At 36.1% G+C, this 19,928-nt stretch overlaps 1 long non-coding RNA gene across 2 annotated transcripts; it reads left to right on the top strand.

Annotated features, from left to right (window-relative positions):
• Window positions 1–8,114: 8,114 nt before the first annotated feature.
• Window positions 8,115–18,360, top strand: LOC147557021 (uncharacterized). Of its 2 annotated transcripts, XR_015233771.1 has the most exons (7): window positions 8,115–8,322; window positions 8,742–8,960; window positions 9,236–9,356; window positions 9,503–9,545; window positions 9,661–9,706; window positions 10,754–10,845; window positions 11,112–11,639. It is a non-coding gene; the product is annotated as an uncharacterized LOC147557021 (long non-coding RNA). The 2 variants fall into 2 exon arrangements; XR_015233772.1 differs by lacking the exons at window positions 8,115–8,322; window positions 8,742–8,960; window positions 9,236–9,356; ... (2 more) ...; window positions 10,754–10,845; window positions 11,112–11,639 and adding exons at window positions 16,378–16,434; window positions 16,821–17,184; window positions 17,261–18,360.
• The last annotated feature ends 1,568 nt before the right edge of the window (window positions 18,361–19,928 follow it).

The raw sequence follows: 19,928 nt of genomic DNA, 5'->3' as shown, positions 1-19,928 counted from the left end.
GGATGATATGACTAGAGGGACGAGACATATAATCATGGGAGAGTCCCATAAATATGTCCCAAAGGCCTAAAAGAAGTTTAGGCAAAGATAGTGCAAAAGGCCCAAAAAAAGGGATTTGGGTCAGTTACCAAAAGACATGTTTTGGGGACCATAAAGGGGCCGACCAGATCTGCCCAAGAAGGGCTTCATATGACCGGCCATGCTAGGGTAATTAAGAAATAGAAACTAGTTTCTCTTTTTGATAAAATCCTTAATCTTATTCAAAATGGACTTTTTGGGAAATCTAATCAGGGTTGGACTCTAACTTAGGGTTCTATATAATGTTTATTAGGACTTGAATAAGGTGCGGAAAAATTCTCAAGGAGTTCTCTTCTTTACAACATCAAGTAGAGAAAGAAAGAGAGGTAATTCCTAAACTATTTATCTAGTCAAAAGAAGAAGTGTTCTTCATCAAACCACCATTGGAGTTCTAGCTAGAAACAAGGAGGGAGATCATGTTGATCATTCGGGTGTCTTGAGTAGAGGAACAACAATTAGAGTTTTTCGTCTTCACATACGATTAGAAAGGTTCGAGGGAAAATTTAACGATTAAGGTAATCACTAACTCTTAGTTCATTATTAGCTTATGCATGAGATCCAGGGGATACCAGTGTTAGACATGTTAGATTTCTGAGATTCCGTTACCAACACTAGGAGACACTATAACCCAACAGTAGGAAAAACCAGAAATGTGAGGAGGTATCTGATAAAGTTGTTGATTCAAATGTTCAAAGTTCTTCTAATGGAGATGAATGATCTTGTGTTAATGGACTACAAAGTTTGAAGATTCATGGGAATGAAAATATGATGATGATGAGAGAGAAAGTGGTAACCTATCTTAGTTGAAGCTTTGATCTATATTAACCTTATGTTCCTTGTATCAATTACTGTGTTTTAACCTTTTAGGTTTTAAAATTTGGGTTTTCAATTTTAGGGTTTTTATTAATCCTCAATGTAATGTGACATTTCTGTATATGAATAAATGGTCTTCAGAACACTCAAATCCTTTGGAAAATCGAGGTAAAGCAGAGACTCTTCTTAATGGAAGGAGAACTAACTGAGTTGAAGATGAGATTACTGTTCCTGTAATTCCCACGGCAAGATGAAAAAAAACCATTAAGCTTCTGAGAGTGAGGGAATTGGGGATGTCAGTGAAGGATATATCCGTTCGGTCTGAAGGAGATGTCCTTCCGAAGGAGTGTCCTTCGACCAAGATGGCAATGCGATCAATTTTTCAGCTAGGATAACGATGACCAAACTGTGAAGCTCTCGATCTTCACACGCGATTGGAAAGGTTCGAGGGGAAAACACGTTCAAGGTATTTATCCCTCTTGTAGTTCATTGATTAGTTCATGCTTTACCGATCCTGGTAATCTAGTGTTAACATATAGATGTTTGAGATTCCGCTTAGAACACTAGATAGTTGTATTAGATACACACAAAATTTAACAGTCAGTTCAGATAAGAGACTCGTAGATGGCGACTAAAAATTCAATTTTTTAGGTCACTTCAATCTCTGGTTTGTAAGTCTATTGTCTTTACATTTCTAGAGATTATCTTTTCGTCTCTTTCACATGTTCCTTTACATGATCACCTTTTATGATGATACTCGGGTTTGTTCTAGTTCGTACTTTCTTCAGTTACCATCTAATAAGATGGTGTACAAATAAAGTTTCTATCTCTGAACATTCTCGTCTTCTCTTCTGTTATCCATATAAGAAAAACGGTTGCCCACGTGAGGGCCGCCTTTTTTTTTATCTTTATGTTTCCGCTCTATCTCAATTTGTCACTGTTTTTTTCTCTCTCTCACTGATTCTATCTCACTCGCCTATCTCTATCTCATTCGCCTATCTCTATCTCATTCGCCTATCTCTATCTCACCATTTCCCCTCTCTCATACAATTCTGGAGCCCCCTTCGTCTGAGGCTAAGGGGACCTCGAGAAGGAGAAACCCTTTTCGTGAGTTTCGTGGTAACCAACAACAAAAAAAATTCATGGCCGACCATCCACAAAGTGTTTCGTGGTCGTTGGACCCAAAAAAAATTTTTAACGGCCCGACCTTGAAAGTTTCCTGGTCAATCAACCACGAAACCGTCGAGGAAGGTTTCGCCAGAAGCCCTCCTCGAGGACTGGTTCCGGCGAGGGGAATACTTCTGTTCGCCGAAATTGTAGGCTGGAAAGAGGGGGGAAGAGATAGACAGATAGAGATCGAAAGAGAAACATTGGGAGATTGAGAGAAAAACAAGAGATTGGTAGAGAGTAGGAGAACGACAGAAAGAGATATAATCGAAAGAGGAACATTAGGAGATTGAAGGAAAACAGTGAGAGATTGGGAGAGAGTAGAAGAACGAGAGAGAAAGACAGTGAAGAATCGAGAGAGAAAGATCGAAGGAGTCAAACCGGTCAACTCTGGTTTTGTCATTGCGTCTAATTGACATAAGACACATGAGGAAGATCCAATGGTATGGACTTCCAAGTCTAATGATTTTGAATCATACGACACATGTGAATTTTGTTCAAAAGGACTATTTGACAAAGTCACCTTTTCGAAATGAATCTATGACTAGTGAATTAATAAGTCTTCGTACATACGGATGTATGAAAAACTATTAATACACTAACTAGAGTTAGCCAGAATCCACTTGACAAAAATATAAGTCATTTGATTGGATCGAGATGGTGAATATTTAAGTCAAAAATTTGATGACCTTAAAGAAGTTGAGAAATAGTTTCTCATCTTGCTCCAACAAACACATCATATAGGTGATGAGTCTAGTGGGAGTAATCGAACATGTTAGACATGAGTAGATTAATGACGGGAATTAAATGTTGTGTATAGATCATGTCGATATTTTACATTAATACTTGTTTCAGATGTTGTGTATAGATCATGTTGTGTATGTCAAGTTAGGCATTGGAATTAAATGTTATGGAATTTTGCACTACCTCACTAACAACCATTTCTCGCTCCCCTACCCCAAGTTTTGTACTTGTTTCACCTGTCAAATTCGCGTCCTCCCCTACACTTGAATATGCTGGTTATGTTCTAGATTCCCTAATTAGAGGAGATTCCATTTTCAAGTGGTATAGTCTTCGATACCGAGATCTTCAATCGCTTGATAGAAGAAGTGACAACAACAGACAAAAATAAATGCTTTTTGGCGTTAAAAAATCTAAGTTCATCAAGAATTGATGCGATTGAATTTTTTAAACTGCACATTTCAACTCATATTTTGGAGTTGTTAACCTTTTTGACTTATTTAGGTTAATCCAATGATGAGAAAGTTATCGGTTGGATTAATTTTTTACTTTATTCAAATGGCTCTCATGTTGTACGCTAATTTCAAAATTCTCTAGATGACAGGAGCTTAACCAAACAACCGTTGAGGATAGCGAGAAGGGGTTGTTCTGTTATATTACTTGGAAGGTATTTCCTTTTTTCCTTTGAAGTAAATATTTTTTTTTTGCACTCAACTTGATTTTTCTATATAGACCAGGATAATGAAAGCCTGTAGGATTCAAAAGAGAAGAAGAAAAAGCGCACTAAAATGGATGGTCCAATTTGCATTCCAAGTAATCTTTTTTAGTTTCAACTTAAATTTGTACCTAATTAGAAATGCAAAGCGTTCTGGCGGTGTTACACGTCAGCAATTAAGGCATAATGCTCAAAACCTAAAATTGATTGATAATACTATATGTCACCAAATATTAATTGTGACTTCTGAAACACCATGGTGATTTTTTAGTCTCTCCCTTCCGTCGCAGTTTATTTGGTACCGGCGAACTTGGATCTCTTCATAAGTCTTTCTTCTTCAAATAATGTCGTAGTTTATTTGTACATGTCATGTCTTGGCTACTTCAGTTTTAGCACTGCAAAATATATGCTTCGTGGCTTTCACGATTCTCTACTTTTTCAGTCCTCTAAATTCTTTTCCATATATAGTGCATAAAATTTGCTTAGTTATGGAGCGAAATTATAACCAGTTTCAGGGAAAAAAGCCTCGTTAGTAATAGTCCTTTTAAATTGCAAAGGGCTTGTTGTTAAAAATTTTGACTTGTTTGTGTAGACTTCTTTTTGTTAATTTTTTATAGTTGTAAGATAAGGTAGATCAGATAACTTACCTTGTCAGATTTGCAGTTGCTCGTAAGTAATAAAGGGAAGATTGTTATGCGCATGTGCATTTTTCTTCATGTTCGTGATGAATAAATAACTGGCATGTGTATAAAACTACAATTACATGTTATCCAGAATATAAGTGCCGAAGTGGTTGATACCTCTATACTGAGGTGATGGCTTCAAAGGATGGATATTGTGGAAAATAATGAAATGGGAATTCTCTGTTGCCGATTTTGTGCGTATTCATCATGTCTCTCTATTTTTTTCATTTGATCTTGTATATTGAACTCAGTTTATATTTATCGTTAATCTAGGCTATCTAGTACGACATTTTTTTTAATAAAAATGTCTATGCTTGGTGATTTAATTGACAAATTTTCCTTCTGTAGTTACTTTAAGTTTTAACAATGCAATAAATACTTTCATCGTGATAAAAAATTGTATATGACAGGATAATGTAGATTTTGTCGACACTTCTATGAAAACTATTCCAGGTTCGTGGACAAAGGGAGCAAGGGGTTGGATATGAAATAAAGTCATAGTTAAGCCTAATGAAGAAGACTTAGATAAAACCTCTCTCTTTGTGAAGATTTTTCAACAATTCCCTTCCCTTTGTTTGGTGTCGTAATCAACAATGTCTCGCTAAAAAATCTCTCTCTATAAACTTTGGTGTCGGTGATGAAGACGAAGTAGTAGAAGATGAAGAAGAAGTAGTAGAAGAAGAAGACCAAACTTAGAGTTTATGTAAAAAAGAAGGAGGAGTTAAAATAAAGGGATATTTAGTGTTTGAGTCAAAGAAAAGTACCGACATTAGCATTTGGGTCAAGAGTTTGTCCGTTATAGAGTCTAGGTCACAGACTAACTGTTGACCCAGTTGACTAGAGACAATCGTTAACAACCGTTAGTTTGTGACCCAAATACTAATGTTGGTACTTTACGTTGACCCTAACACTAAATTTTTCCAAGTAAATTGTAATGTCAAAATACAAACGTATTGATCAATATATCAAAAGTATAATGTAATTAAAAAACATAAAGGTTCATTGCGCTTAATATGTCGATCTTATCGGGAACATATTTTATTCTGCACTTAATGCACGTCATCAATTCGTTGCGTCTTTCTGGTGCAAAAATTGTTGTACCACTGTCTCGACATATGAGATTCTTTTTCTTACCAACTCTCTAGATCATTTTCTCTTTGTTCTCCTGACACTCATCTTTCGTATCGTGGAACTCTCTATACTCTCCAAAATATTTTCACAAATATCACATGGACTTAATTTTCTTCCCAAATGTTTAATACAACTGTCCTCTGGGAATCTCATCGGTCTTATGACTATTTGCTTGATACACTGAAGTTTGTCCATATAAATTTTTTATTTTTCTGCTTATCCACATAAAATAGTTGTCCATATAAGAAAAACGGTTGCCCACGTATGTGCCACCTTCTTTTTTTTCTTTTTATGTTTCCCGCTCCATCTCAATTTGTCACTGTTTTTTCTCTCTCTCTCACTGATTCTATCTCACTCGCCTATCTCTATCTCATTCGCCTATCTCTATCTCACCATTTCCCCTCTCTCATACAATTCTGGAATCCCCTTCGTTTGAGGCGAAGGGGACCTCGAGGAGGAGAAACCCTCCTCGAGTGTTTCGTGGTGACCAACAACAAAAAAATTCCATGGGCGACCATTCACAAAGTGTTTCTTAGTCAATCAACCACGAAACCGTCGAGGAAGGTTTCGCTAGAAGCCCTCCTCGAGGACTGGTTCCGGCGAGTGGAATACTTCAGTTCGCCGAAATTATGGGCTTTCCTAGGGGGAGAAAGAGATAGACAGATAGAGATCGAAAGAGAAACATTGGGAGATTGAGAGAAAAACAAGAGATTGGCAGAGAGTAGGAAAACGACAGAGAGAGATATAATCGAAAGAGGAACATTAGGAGATTGAAGGAAAACAATGAGAGATTGGGAGAGAGTAGAAGAACGAGAGAGAGACAGTGAAGAGTAGAGAGAGAAAGAGAGAAGGAAAGAGAGAGAGAGATGAAGATTAAGGACAAAGTTTGACAAGTAAATTTTTCGACTAAAGAAATATATCCCATAAATGAATTCAAAAAAGAAGCAGAAAAAAAGGTCGGTGTTTCAGGAGAATAAAAAATATTCCCGGGAAAAAGGTGGAAAGCTAAAAAGACAAGTCACCAAACTCACCTTATCTATCTCCCTTCACTGTCTCTATCTTCTCACTCTCTCTCTAAGTTCTGGCAAAGGGAATGTTCTTTTACCTGGAACCATGATTAAAGATGAATAGAAAAAAGAGGGATGAAGAGAGACAGATATGGATGAAGAAAGAGAGGGCGAGAGATGACTAAAGTTGTTGTCGCGGGAAATAATGGGTCGTCGGAATTGATGGTGGCGAGAAGGAAGACGGAGGAAGAAGAAAATAATAACACAAGAAGTGGGTAGTGCATGGAGGAAACAAATAAATGTGTTTCCATTCAAAAAATTTTCCCCAGAAAATATCCTTATTTCCCCAAAACATCCACAAAAAAAAAATCCTATGGTGACTAGGGGTGAGCAACTGTCGTTTTTTATCAGTTTTGGTTCGAGCCGAAGCCGAACCAATAAGTGGCGGTCTGGCTAAACGGTCGAGCCGATCATTCGACCGACCGACATAGTTCCACTCGGTTTGACTCGGTTGAGTTCGGTTGATCGGTTTAACCGAACATAATTTAGATAAAATTGTTAAGTAATGTTATTCTTTTCATTGCATATACCGAAATAAAATTAAGGATCCATCGTACTTTTCCACCATTGCATACACCGAAAAAAAAAAATTTAAAAATTCATCGTACTTTTCTACAATGACAAAAAAAGAATTAGATGTGCTAATGAAACGACTACAATTTTAAGTTACTAACTAAGAATAGGTTGTGGTAGATAGGAAAACTTTCAATCAAGTTGAATAGGTTGTGGTTGATGATGCCGACAACAACGACTAAGAAAGAGGACGGACAATGATATGCAAGACTTTGATTAAGATTTTCTAAACTTTTTCTTTTTTAGTTTAACATTTTCTAACTTTACAAAATTATTATTAACTTTACAAAATTATTATTCATTTTTCCTTAGGGTTCGGTTGGTTTGTGCGGTTTTTAGAAACTCAAGTCGAGGCCAAACCAGACAGATTTGGGTTGTTCAGTTTTTCGGCCGGACCAAGTCGAACCATGATGGGCTCGACCCAAAAATTGAAAGGTGCGGTTCGACTTGGTTTGGTTGGGCCAATTCGATTTTTGCTCACCCCTAATAGTGATTATCCTTGTGTCCCATAAATCATTACATCTTTCAGTCCACCGCTTCATCAGATTCGTCTAAAATTATAGCCGTTAGAGTGCCTTTGCGTTCTAATCTCCCCCTCTCTTGATTAACAATCACTTCTAACCCTCGAAATGGAGAATGGATATCGAGCATTACTTGTTTGCCAGTGAGAAGAAGAAAAGGGATGGACTTCCTCAGTCCTTTCTTGAAGAGATTGATTAGGTTTGTAAGTTTTGCTTTCTTGAAGGGATGGCTTCGATTTTGTGGTAATCTAGGGTTTGCTGATTCGGTGGTGTCTGAAAGCTATTTGAGTTTGAGAGATCAACCTTTGGCCAGACTATAAGGATTTAATTCATGGAGAACTAGTTGGTTCTTCTGCTTAAATTTTGATGTTCTTATCTGGCTTTGCCTTCTCAATTATGTGATTTCTTGTAATCTTTGTTTCCTAGATGATATGGTTTTTGCCTAGAGAGCGACTCCATTTTTATTTTGAAAGGGGTTCCCTATCCAAACATGGGGCTTTAAATTCATTTTCTTCGCTATTAAGATATTGAGTGGTAAAAATTTCTCTCCTTATCATTAGGGATTTGTTGTGGAATCCTTGCCTAAATCATTTCGTGATTTGGGGAAAACCTCATGGGATGGACTTCCTCAGTCCTTTCTTGAAGAGATTGATTAGGTTTGTAAGTTTTGCTTTCTCGATTAGAGATTTGACGATTCATGGCTTCGATTGTGTGGTAATCTAGGGTTTGCTGATTCGCTCGAAATGGAGAATGGATATCGAGCATTCCTTGTTTGCCAGTGAGAAGAAGAAAAGGGATGGACTTCTCAGTCCTTTCTTGAAGAGATCGATTAGGTTTGTAAGTTTTGCTTTCGATTAGATTTGACGATTCATGGCTTCGATTTTGTACAAAACTTCTCAGTCCTTTCTTGAAGAGATCGATTAGGTTCTTGATCGAATGCTTTCTGCAGATTCGATGTCTATGAAATTTAGGAAGTTGAGATTGTCAATGATTCCATTTGAAATCTAATTTGACTGTGAGTATGATGTTGAGTGGGGGTTCTCCATTGATTGGTCTTTTTTAATGCCTTTAGTTATGATTTCGATGCCGATCTTATATTGCAAATTTTGGAAATTGAGTGGTGGTGCTTGAAATAGGTTAGTAATCTAGGGTTTATGAATTAATCAATCAATTCTGTTTGGTTTTTGGCTTGCATCTAAAAAGTTTTGATTTCAATTTGGTTCTCAGTTGAATTATTTCTTTGATTTTGCAGGAAAAAATATGGGTTGGATCGTAGTACTTGATCAGTTGGTTTCTTTTGCAATTCAATATCTACACGCAGTCTAGGAAAATTCAGTTGTCAAACGATTGAAGAGGGTTATTAATTCGTTGGGAATTACTTATGGATTAAAAGATGATTTTGATGTCAATCCGAATTCTCACATCATGATCATCTTAAATACTTGCTCTACTGTGGTCTGTGCCAGTAAAGGTATTGATCCTACATTAGATTACTTCGTGATATATTAGATTTAGTTGGTGTAGAAACTTAAACCAGATTTAGTTTTATGTTACTCTATTTCGAGGACATGTCTGCTTTCAATGTCCAGCACTCTTTGAACCTTGCTACTCTAGGACTATGGGTTATGCTAAAAAGTTACTTGGCATGTCCGTATGGTGTTTTCTATTTGAAGTTCCTTATGTATTTTTGTTGATTCTTTCTAAATTTGTACTAACTCCAATGTTGAATGTACAAAACTTTTTTAGCTTATTTTCGGGGGTATGCATTAAGTTCTAGCTGTTCATACTCAGTCCATCACTTGGAGCAAGGAGGAACACTTGGGAGTTCCCACTGCCAGCTATTTCTGGGTTTGGTGAATCTATTCTGGTTACCCTTCTCATTTCTTAGAGATCTTGGCACATTATTCTGACTGCATTTGTTTTTAAAAGATCCAGTATTTAGTTGGGGATATGATTTCTGTTCTAACTTGCTATTGTGTTGTTTTGTGCGGGATATCTATGTTCAACATTAAGCAAACAGTCTCTTTCTACTACTTTGAGGGCACAAAAATTTGAGGTACGTCAATTTGTTGTTGAATTTAATTTGGTGGTAGAGATATTATCATAATGGATTTTTTAACTTACTGATAGTGTTAATCTGGAATCTGTTCTGGTTCGTGAGTTGTATATAGGATTTGTGGTTTCCATCCGAATTTGGGGGTATTAGCAAAATAGCAGGTGCAGTTGTTTACATTAGTATTGATTTCCTATACAAAACAGGTTTGAAGTAATTGTCGTTCTCTAAGTTTGTCAAAGAAATGACTTAATTAACGGAGCTTTCTCTTATCATTATAAGTGTTTATTGTTCTCTGTTAACAATGGAATACACAACCTTAAGAATTTCAAATTTTCTCCAGGGATTGCGGTTTGAGTGCAGTTGCAATTTCTTAGGTACTGTTATGTTCCAATGCTGATTTATTTCAGGAAGGGTGTTTCTCTTTTGTGCAAAATTGAAACTACCTCTTTCAATTTTTTTCCCTTTTTCCGTCGAGGCTATCTTTTGTTTTGAAGATAGGTGATCGGTTTGCTTTGCGTTTCCTAGGGATATTTGTTGTGGGATGGCTAGTCCTATTCTGCCCATGTTCATTTCAGGAAGGCGATGTACTTCAAATCCGCAATCCTTAATTAAGTAGCTAGTCTGTTCTGAGGGTTCACATTGGTCCTTGGTATTTGATTGTTATTTATAATTTAGAAATCACTCCGTGTCTCTAATAAAGCTTTCTGTTCATAAATTGTTTCCCGAAAGTGTTTTTCTTAGGCTATGTCTCTTCCACCTTTAAGATGGAGTTCTCTATAGTAGCTTGTTTCCTGAATTTTTTTTTGCTTAGGCTATGTCTTCCACCTTTAAAATGTGCCATTAACTGTGTTTCGGGTATGCATGACTGCTGTCCACATTCAGACATTCACTGACGGTTGATATTCTTGGATGGGGGTTTCAAGGAGGACCTCTATTTAAGGTTTTTCATGACAGTTTAGTTTCCTCTTTGTGCAATCTTTTTCCTAGTCGTAATATGTAATTCCTTAACCTCTCTTTTAGGGATATGTACTTCTTGAAAAGGTTGTAGAACTTATCTTACTGGATTGTGGGAGAGCTTTTGTTTCTTCGAGAGGCGGTTTTCTTTTGTAAACTTGCAGTTACGTTTTTACAGGGGTCTTCTGTGTAATTACACATTTTGTTTACATTATTATGTTCACAAATTGTTATTGGGGATGTGTGCTTTGCAGATTCAGTCACTCTTTCTGGTTGTTGAACGACTGGGAATTATAATGAAATCTTACTCGGTCTCTTTGAAGGGAGTTTCTATCTCAAGTTGCTGGTTAGGAAGTTTACCGATGTATCTTTTATTTGATAGTAAAATTCTTTTTCATCGCTTTGTGTAGATTATGAGTTATAGGGTTTGGTAGGTTTCTTATAAAATTCTTTTTCATCGTTTCTATCTCAAGTTGCTGGATACTACAACTAGATCACCTGGATGTTATGAGGATAAAATTCTATCTTTTCTTTTTTCACATTTCAAGTTCCATGTCTAGACTCTAGATGAAGTAAATGTGTAAAAATATTGATGGTCTTATCTTGATGTAGGATATGCGGAACTTCCCAATTCGACGGGAGAAGATTTAACTTTCCGGTGCTGGGTGGATGGGTTTGAACTGATATCATTTCCTTGGCTTGGTCTACATTTTTTCAGCAATTTACGTGGATTGCTGGGTTCAAGGTTCCAAGTTCTCGTTCCCGTCATTTTGTCTTTTAAAGGTGTGTTAGAAGTTTTGTTTTCTCAGAAACTCCATCATGTTGATAGGATATGTGGAATTTAGTAGAACGGACAAAAAACAGTTTTCTGGTGCTGGGTCGATTGGTCAGAAGACTCCGAACTGGACTCATTTCCTTCATCATGTGTAAGTTAAGTATTTGCACTCCTATTGCAGATCCATGAGTAGTAAATCCATGGTTCCTAAGTTCTTTAACGTTCGTTTCCTTCATTTATTTTGCTTTTATTGTTTGGGGAAGGTAGGTCAAAACTAAAACCTTTATCCCTCACAAACAAAATGAATCTTGCATTATAAATTCTTGGCCCCCTCTCTCTGTCTCCCCTTAACTGATCTATCTACGGTTGTGTTCTTCCTGATTTCTTGGTATCTGTTGCAGGTTTCTTTCAAGTTATTGAAGCTTTAGCTGGTTCCTCGCTGTTTGTGTTTATATTAATATTGGTTTGTCAGGTTGATTTCATTTTGTGTTTCTTGGTTTATGTTTTTAAGCATCTATCAGTTTCCTTTCAATTTGGTTATTTAGGTCTGACGTTTCGTAAAACGAGGGTTCAAATTATGTTCTTGATCGAATTCTTTCTGCAGATTTGATATCTATGCCATTTTGGAAATTGATATTGTCAATGATTCCACTTGAAATCTAATTCAACTGTAAGTATGATATTAGAAGGGGGTCCTTCATTGGTTGTTCTTTATAATGCCTTCAGATAAGATTTTTTATTCTGTCCATGTTCATTTCATGAAGCCAATTTACTTCAAATTCGGAATCCTCAATTAAGTAGCTGCTATGTTTTGAGTGTTCACCCTGATCCTTGGTTTCTGAGTGGTATTTACAATTTAAAAATCTATATGTTTCTTCGATAAAGCTTTCTGTTTATAAGGTGTTTCCCGAAACTGTTTTGCTTAGGCTTTGTCTCTTCCACCTTTAAGATGGAGTTTCCTATAGTAGCTTGTTCCATGAAAAATGTTTTGCTTAGGCTACGTCTCTTCCACCTTTAATATGTAAGTGCCTTTAGGCTTTAACTGTGTTCTGGGTATGGGTGGCCGCTATCCACATTCAGACATTCACCGACGGGGTTTGAAGCAGGATCTTTATTTAAGTGTTTTCATGAGAGTTTAGTTTTCTCTTTGTGCAATCTTTTTTCCTATCTATATCCGATATATAGTTTCATTCAACTATTTGTAGGACAATGTGGACAGTCTGCTATCTATATCCGATATATGTTGAGTGGACAAAACTACTTTCCTGAATCGTAGTGGAGAGAATCACAATTTGCTGACTTTTGACACAAAAAAACACCGGAGTTTTATGTTTCATCTTGTGTAAATTGAGTATTTGCAGTCCTATTGCAGATCCATGAGTAGTAAATCCATGGTTCCTAAGTTTTTCACCTTTTGTTTCCTTCATTTTTGACTTTTAAAGATATGTTAGAAGATTTGCTTGCTATTGTAGGAGCTTCGTCATGCTGGTGCAAGCTGCTTGATAGATTTTTCTTTTCAACTTCGGTTTGTATTACTAACTTAAATTTGCTTTCGAAATCGTACTTGATCTTATTTTCGCTGTGTCAGTATGTTGCTCCTTGCTAAAAATATAATCTAGTGCTAATGTTTGCAACATAAGCGCTAACACTTCGAGTTTTTTGCTTGTCGGTCTTATAGTCTTATTGGTAGCCAGCTGTGACCGCCTCACTTATCTTACCTCCAAACTCATTTCTGCTTCTGTAGTTGTTTCACTTGTGGTCAATATGTGTGTGTGAAGTTATGAGTTGTGTCATGTCCTGAGATGCGACATATTATATTGGATATTGTTTGGTGCGATGTATTAATAGTTGTTGCAATTGTGGTCAACGTGTCTATGTGAAGTTATATGAGTTGTGTCAAGTCCTGAGGTGGTGTGACAATCACAACTGATCAATGTTTTTAACTCTGCTGAAGCCAAGTTCTATATTTGAAGTTGGCGGCCCCTATCCCAGAAAAAGGCTTCACGTAAGAAATTCTAAGTCGCACGATTTTGATAACACTGTCCAAAAGTTTTTATCTTGATTTGCTTCTCAGTTCTTCTCTGATCAGGCATTGCATAGTAGGTTTGGATTTTTCTCTTGATTGATTGATTTGCCTCTCGAAATTTTATATGGAAGCAATCATGAAAAAAATTGGTAATTACTTTTCATAGATTTAAAGATGATACTGCCGGCAATCTTATCAGGCCCGTGTGCAGGATAAGATCCGCATATGGATCATCTTAAATACTTGCTCTACTGAACCCTGCTTATTGATTTCTTATGCGATTGTATTTCAGGGAATGAGTAAAGTTTCGAGATTTCCTTAATAAACCATGCTTGAATGTTTGAAAAAACGGTTGAGGTGTATGCCTGGAGGCCCGCCTCGAAGCATACGTATTTTAAGCCATTATCGATGTTTGTGTTTTTCGAATCCAATAACCTCTTTAGAAGTTTTGGTTTCCCTTTTCACTGTTATTTTTTAGTTGTTTGGCAATACTTCAGATCTTTATACTATGGTAGTAAAGTAGAAAAACTTGTTATCCTATGTTTTTACATAATTGATGTCATCTTTATTAGCCATTTTTTTACGTGCTTTATGCATGATTCTCTGCCTTGGTTTTTTTTTTTTTTTTTTTTTTTTTTTTTTTTTATTTTATTATTTTTTTTTTTATAGAAGCTTAGGTATTCTTGTTGAATTTTTTTAAATATATTTTGAACTGTTACAGTTGCTATGGGGTAGTTGTATCAAAGAAGTAAGATCACTCTGTTGGTGTATCAAATCTTTCGGTATAGAAACTATACATGATTTAGTTTTTACTTCTTGTTAATTTGGAATTGCTTCTAACTTGTGGGTTGTATATAGAAGCTGCACTTTCTCTCTTTGAATTTGGGGGTATTAGCTTGTGTAGTTATTTACCACAGTATTAACAGCCTAAAGATTACTGTCCATCTACCTGTTGTTTTGTTGATGATATATCTGAAGCATGTGTTACAATTTGAGAATGGTTTTGACTTGATTGTTGTTCTCTGAATTTGGTGTGAACAGTTCAAGCTATTCAAGCTTTTGCTGATTGATTGGTGGTGCCTAAAAGCGGTTTGCTTTTTTTTAGTAATCTATGGTTTCTCAATCAATCTAATCTGTTCAGTTTGTTTTTTCGGCTTGCATCTCAAGCATCTAAAAAGTTTGATTTTGATCTGGTTCTAAGTTGAATTTTTTCTTTGGTTAGGAAGAAAAGAATATATGGGTTGGATATTAGTACTTGATCAGTTGGTGGCTTATTCAGATTCGACTACACATCGCCCTTGAGTTATTGAAGGGGGTTACTAATTCATTGGTAATTACTTCTAATGGATTTAAAGATGATTCTGATGCAATACCGCATCATGATCATCTTAAATACTTCTGTTTTGGCATAACATCTTGGTCATTATAACGTTAATCGTTTCGATTTGCTATCCTAAAAACGTTTTGTATAACATGATTAGTTGGTCGTTGTAGTGGGAAGGTTGCATTTGGTTCAGTGTCCTTTCACGATTTACCAATATTTCTCCTTTCTAGCAGTCATCAATTACTGATGCGACATTTCAGCTAAGAGTTAATACTCATTGATAACTAATTTGGAGTTAGAGATTATTCTGATGTCGATCTCACATCAGGATCATCCTAAATACTTGCTTCACTGCGGGTTTAGCTAGTAAAGGTATTGATCCTATATTAGATGACTCTGTGATATGTTAGATTAGTTGGTATAGAAACTTAAACCTGATCTAGTTTTCTGTTAAGCTTATTTGGATTCACCTTCAATTTTTCTTCTTTCTAGCAGTCATCAATTATTGATGAGATATTTCTGCTAGGAGTTAATATTTTCAAAGTTGTTTCAAATTGACTGTTGTTCTCTTCAGTTGGTGGTGCTTCTTGTCGACAGAATTTCAGTCTGTGTAGATTTCATGGGGTAGTTGTTGCAATCCAGTATGTTAAACCTTTACGTGAGAGGAGTCTATATCTAATGCATTGCAGTATTTTTAGTTCTTTGTTAGTAATGGAATACGCATAGTATAAAGTCTCACTATGTTCTTTAGGATAGTAGGTGTGCTTTCGTTTCAGTTCTTTTTCTTTTCTTCTCTCGAGTGTGACCTTTTAAAATGAAAAGTGGATGGTGGCTTTAAACTTTCGGCTTTTTAGTCGTCCAAGTACTAATTATGCTTTATTTTGCTTGATTGTTTAGTAAGAGGGGTGGAGTCAATGGAGTTCTATAGGCTGTATTCGTATGGGTCTTTCTTTACTTGCTTTTCTTTTTTTGATCGTGTACTAATTATGTTTTGCAGTATTCTTTATTTAATCATTGAATAACATGATCACAGACACTTGGTGATTGGAAAATGATTCTGGAAGTTTAAATAGTCGTCTGACCTCTTCATGCCGGAAGTGAAACAGTGGATACCACATACTTGGTTTCTATTTTCTTCCACTCAAGCTGGTTTCCTTTTCCTCATTTCTGCAGGTATGGGAATCATCTTGGCTGTTGTCTGTTTCCTGGGTGATAGGATCTACCTTGGGAAGCGATTACGTTTTCATTGTTGTAGAGTTTTTTATGCGAACTTGGGTACTTCAGGTTTATATCTTAAGTTCATTGTTTCTTTATTCAAATATTTAATATACCAATTCTCTCCCAATATTGCAGGGATTTGTTATGGAAGTGTTACCTACCGATACTTGGTTATTTCTTGATTTACGAAAAAGTAACATTCTTATTCCCCGTACAAACTTATAGTTTGATTAGATTTTTTTTCTCTTTCTGCTCAATTAGATTGTCTCTCTCAGTTTTGGAGAGGTCAACCTTTGGCTAGACTATTTTCTTGGATCCCAGATGATAAGGATTTAATTCATGGAGAACTAGTTGGTTCTTCTCTTGAAGGGAGTTATTGCATGGGAGTAACATTTCCTTGGATCCGAGCGGTATTTATAATTTAAAAACTACTCTGCTTTCTTCAAAAAAGCTTTCTGCTTATTACTTGATTCCCGGAAGTTTGTTAACATTTTTACTCTTAATCCTTAAATATACAGGCTCAACTTTCGATGGGGGAGGGAGCATTTTGATGTTCTTATCTGGCTTTGCCTTCTCAATTACGTGATTCCTCGTAATCTTCATTTCCTAGATGATATGGTTTTTGCTTAAAGAGCGATTCCATTTTTATTTTGAAAGGGGTTCTCTACCCAAACACGGGGCTTTAAATTCATTTTCTTCGGTATTAAGGTATTGAGTGGTAAAAATTTCTCTCCTTATCATTAGGGATTTGTTATGGAATCCTTACCTCAATCATTTCGTGATTTGGGAAAAAGATCAAAATTTGGCAGTATTATTTCCTATCCGAACCCTCCGGATTTAAATACTTGCAGAAGAGGTTTGGTTTGTCTGTTGTGAAGGGAGGGTGTTTTCTATACTAGCTTGTTCACTGAGAGAGATTGTTTGCTTATGTTATGTCTCTTCTACCTTTAAGATTTGATTGCATGTAACTGTGTTCAGGTATGGGTGGCCGCCATTTCAGACATCCTCCGACGGTTGGTAACCTTGAACGGGGCTTAAAGGGGGATCTCTAGTTAAGTTGCTTTCATGGAAGTTTATTTTAGTCTTTCTGCAATCTTTTTCCTGTACGTAATACGAAATTCCTTAACCTTACTTTTAAGAATATGTGGTAAGGACCTGGAAGGGTTAGCTTGTCACACGTTTTGTCACGGAAAAAATAACTTGCTTTGCGTTTCTTGCAGTGGTGGAAGAACTTATCTTGCTGGATTATCTTTGTTTACTGGATGATTAGGTTTCCATGGTTCTTGGGTTTCTTCGAAGGGTTTCTTTCTTATATAAACTTGCAGTTACATTTCGTACAGAGGTCATTTCTTCAAGCTATTTGTTCACATTTACTTTAAATTATGTTCACAATGTGACCGGTGATATCCACTGTGCAGATTCTGTCATTCTTCCGGTTGTTGGAGGACAAGGGATTCTGACTTGAGTCTCTCCCAAAGGAGTTTTTATTTCAAGTTGCTAGTGAGGAAGTTTATTGATAGATTTTTATTATAGTACAAATATTTTTTTTCCCGCCTGATGTTTAGGGGTATGAGCTACAGGTTGGTAGATATCAATACTGAGTTCAATATCTGACGTGGGGAGGGGAAAATATGGAGTTACGAGTCTTGCTTGCCACCTATTTCTGTGTTAGTATTTGTTTTTTGACTTGCTCAACCTTGTGGGGTTTCTTTTAAATTTCTTAGTGTGCTGGATCCTTATTTTTCTTTGGTTGTTTTTTTTCCGAAGGATTCTTTATTGCTTGATGATTTGGTTTGGTTTCTTGGGTACGTTATTTGAGATGTCTGCGATCCATATTTGGCTCATGTCAATCGTGAGTGAACCAACTTTCTTACGCGGTAGTGTTTGGTCACGTTATCCTAAGTTTCCTTAGTGGTTCCTCATCGGCAATTCTTCATTTTCCCTTCTTCAGTTTTGAGTTTTATGCTAATCACAGTTTTGCACTTTTTTCTAGGTTTTCTGTTTGCTCATTTTCTCCAAATAGGTAATTTGTTATAATGTACATGATGATTTTTGTTATTCTCTCTATTTTGGTTGTGTTCCTTCGTTTCTAAAAGATGTTGGATTGGTTTTACAAAATGGAAAATCTTTCTTGTCGGGGTTGCTGGAACTTGCTTGATGTTGCTATTATATTCCCTGGTTGTCATCAGGATATAGTTTTTGTTATCTTTTTCCGTTTTAAAATGTCGTGTCTAGGTTATCTACATCTGTAAAATCGTTGATGGTCTTATCTTGATGTAGGATAGGTTAGAAGATTTCAAACTGAACTAATTTCCTTTATAATGGGTAAGTCAAGTATTTTCAGTCCTATTCCAGATCCATGAGTAAAATCCGTAGTGCCAAAGTTCTTTACCTTTTCCTTTATTTTCTGACTTTTAAAGGTAATTTAGAAGACATGCTATCTTAGGAGCACTATCATGTTGATGCAAACTTTTCCGTAGGTTTTTCATTTTCAACTTCGGTTGGTATACTTACTTGGGAGGTTAGCTTTTGCAAATCTACTTCATCTTACTTTAGCTGTGTCTTATGTTGCTCCTTGCCTGAGACATAATCTAGTGTTATTTGTATGTAACATGAGCTCTAACGCTTGAGTAGTTGTTGGCTTGTTGCTCGTATAGTCTTATTATTAGCTAGGAATGACCATCTCACCTTCTAATCTTGTCTCCAAATTCTTTTCTTCTTCGATTGTGAATCAATTCAGTTATTGCCTGCTACTAATTTATATTGGATATTAAGATTTTATGTGACATATTAATGGTTGTTTCAATTCTACTTCATCTGATTTTAGATGTGCCAATTGGTTGTTCCTTGCGCAACATATAATAGTGAGTTAGTAATATCTGGAGGGTCGTTTAGAATCCACCTTTTTTAAATTTCAGGGGCCAACTTCCAGATAGTGTTCGCCAACTGAAAGTTGCTGAAATGTAATGTTATCAAATACGCCCTATTGGGAGGGTTTTTTTGGTCTTTTACCCCACTTCTTTGATTTTTTATCTTTTTTGTGAAACTCTGAATGTATTGTAATATTTTTTACTCTTTCATTTTTATCCTGTTAAACGAAGTTTAGTTGAGAGGGTCCTAATTTATTGGTAGTATTTTTAAAGGCTTTAGGGATAATGCTGCCGATCTTATTATGTATGTGTGAATGACTTGATGCACATCAGAATGGTTTTGTTGATGCTTTAGACCACCAAAGTTTTTATTAATCTGATTACTCTTTGGGGAGTCCACATATTCATAATCTCGCAGTTCAACCCTGTTTTTATTAGAGCCTTGAGGGAAACATGAACATCAATCTGTCGCAAATGTGAATTTGACGCTATAGAAACTATACATAATAAAAATTTTAACTTCTTGGTTTGTAACAAGATACTTGAACCAAAAGTTTAATCTTAGAACTGTTTTGAATTGATTGTTGTTCTCTGAAGTTGATGCGAGGACTAAAGTTCTGAATTTGGTATGAACAGTTCCATGTTGTTTGGTGATTGGTGGTGTGCCTGAAACATATTTGCGTTTGAAACAATGTTGATTTCGTGATCTAACTGGTTTGTTTGGTATTTGTTTGCATCTCGAGCATCTAGGAGTTTTGGTTCTGATTTGGCTCTTAATTTTGTTCTTTGATTTGGGACTCAGGGTTGGATTTGCATCTTCATCGGTTTATTGATCCCAGTTGTTGTGTAGGGAAAACACACTTCGAAATTCTTCCCATTGAGCAGCTCCTATTTGTGTTCTCCAATAAAGTTTTCGGGAAAAAGGTAAGATCACTTTGTGATGCATCAGATATGATGCTAGTGGATCTCTGGACATGATTATGATTTTCTGTTACTATTAATGTGGAATCTATTCTCTCATTGCGGCTTTCATCAAAAGCTTAGTATCCTAATTGATTTTTTTAGGTTTATTCGTTAAAGTTGTTATTGTTGCGTAATTGTAGGACATCATCTTGGTCAAGGTTAACCTTTCGAATTTATCAAAATTGGTGATGAGAAAAACTTTTCTTCTTTCTAGCAGTAATTTTTTTATTGATGAGATTTCAACCGAGAGTAG

This window comes from Eschscholzia californica, unplaced genomic scaffold (genome assembly GCF_041429995.1).
Source record: "Eschscholzia californica isolate CP2 unplaced genomic scaffold, dmEscCali1.0.p SCAF_2, whole genome shotgun sequence".
In the NCBI taxonomy this organism is placed as follows: Eukaryota; Viridiplantae; Streptophyta; class Magnoliopsida; order Ranunculales; family Papaveraceae; genus Eschscholzia; species Eschscholzia californica.
This window is presented reverse-complemented; position numbering and strand designations above follow the sequence as displayed.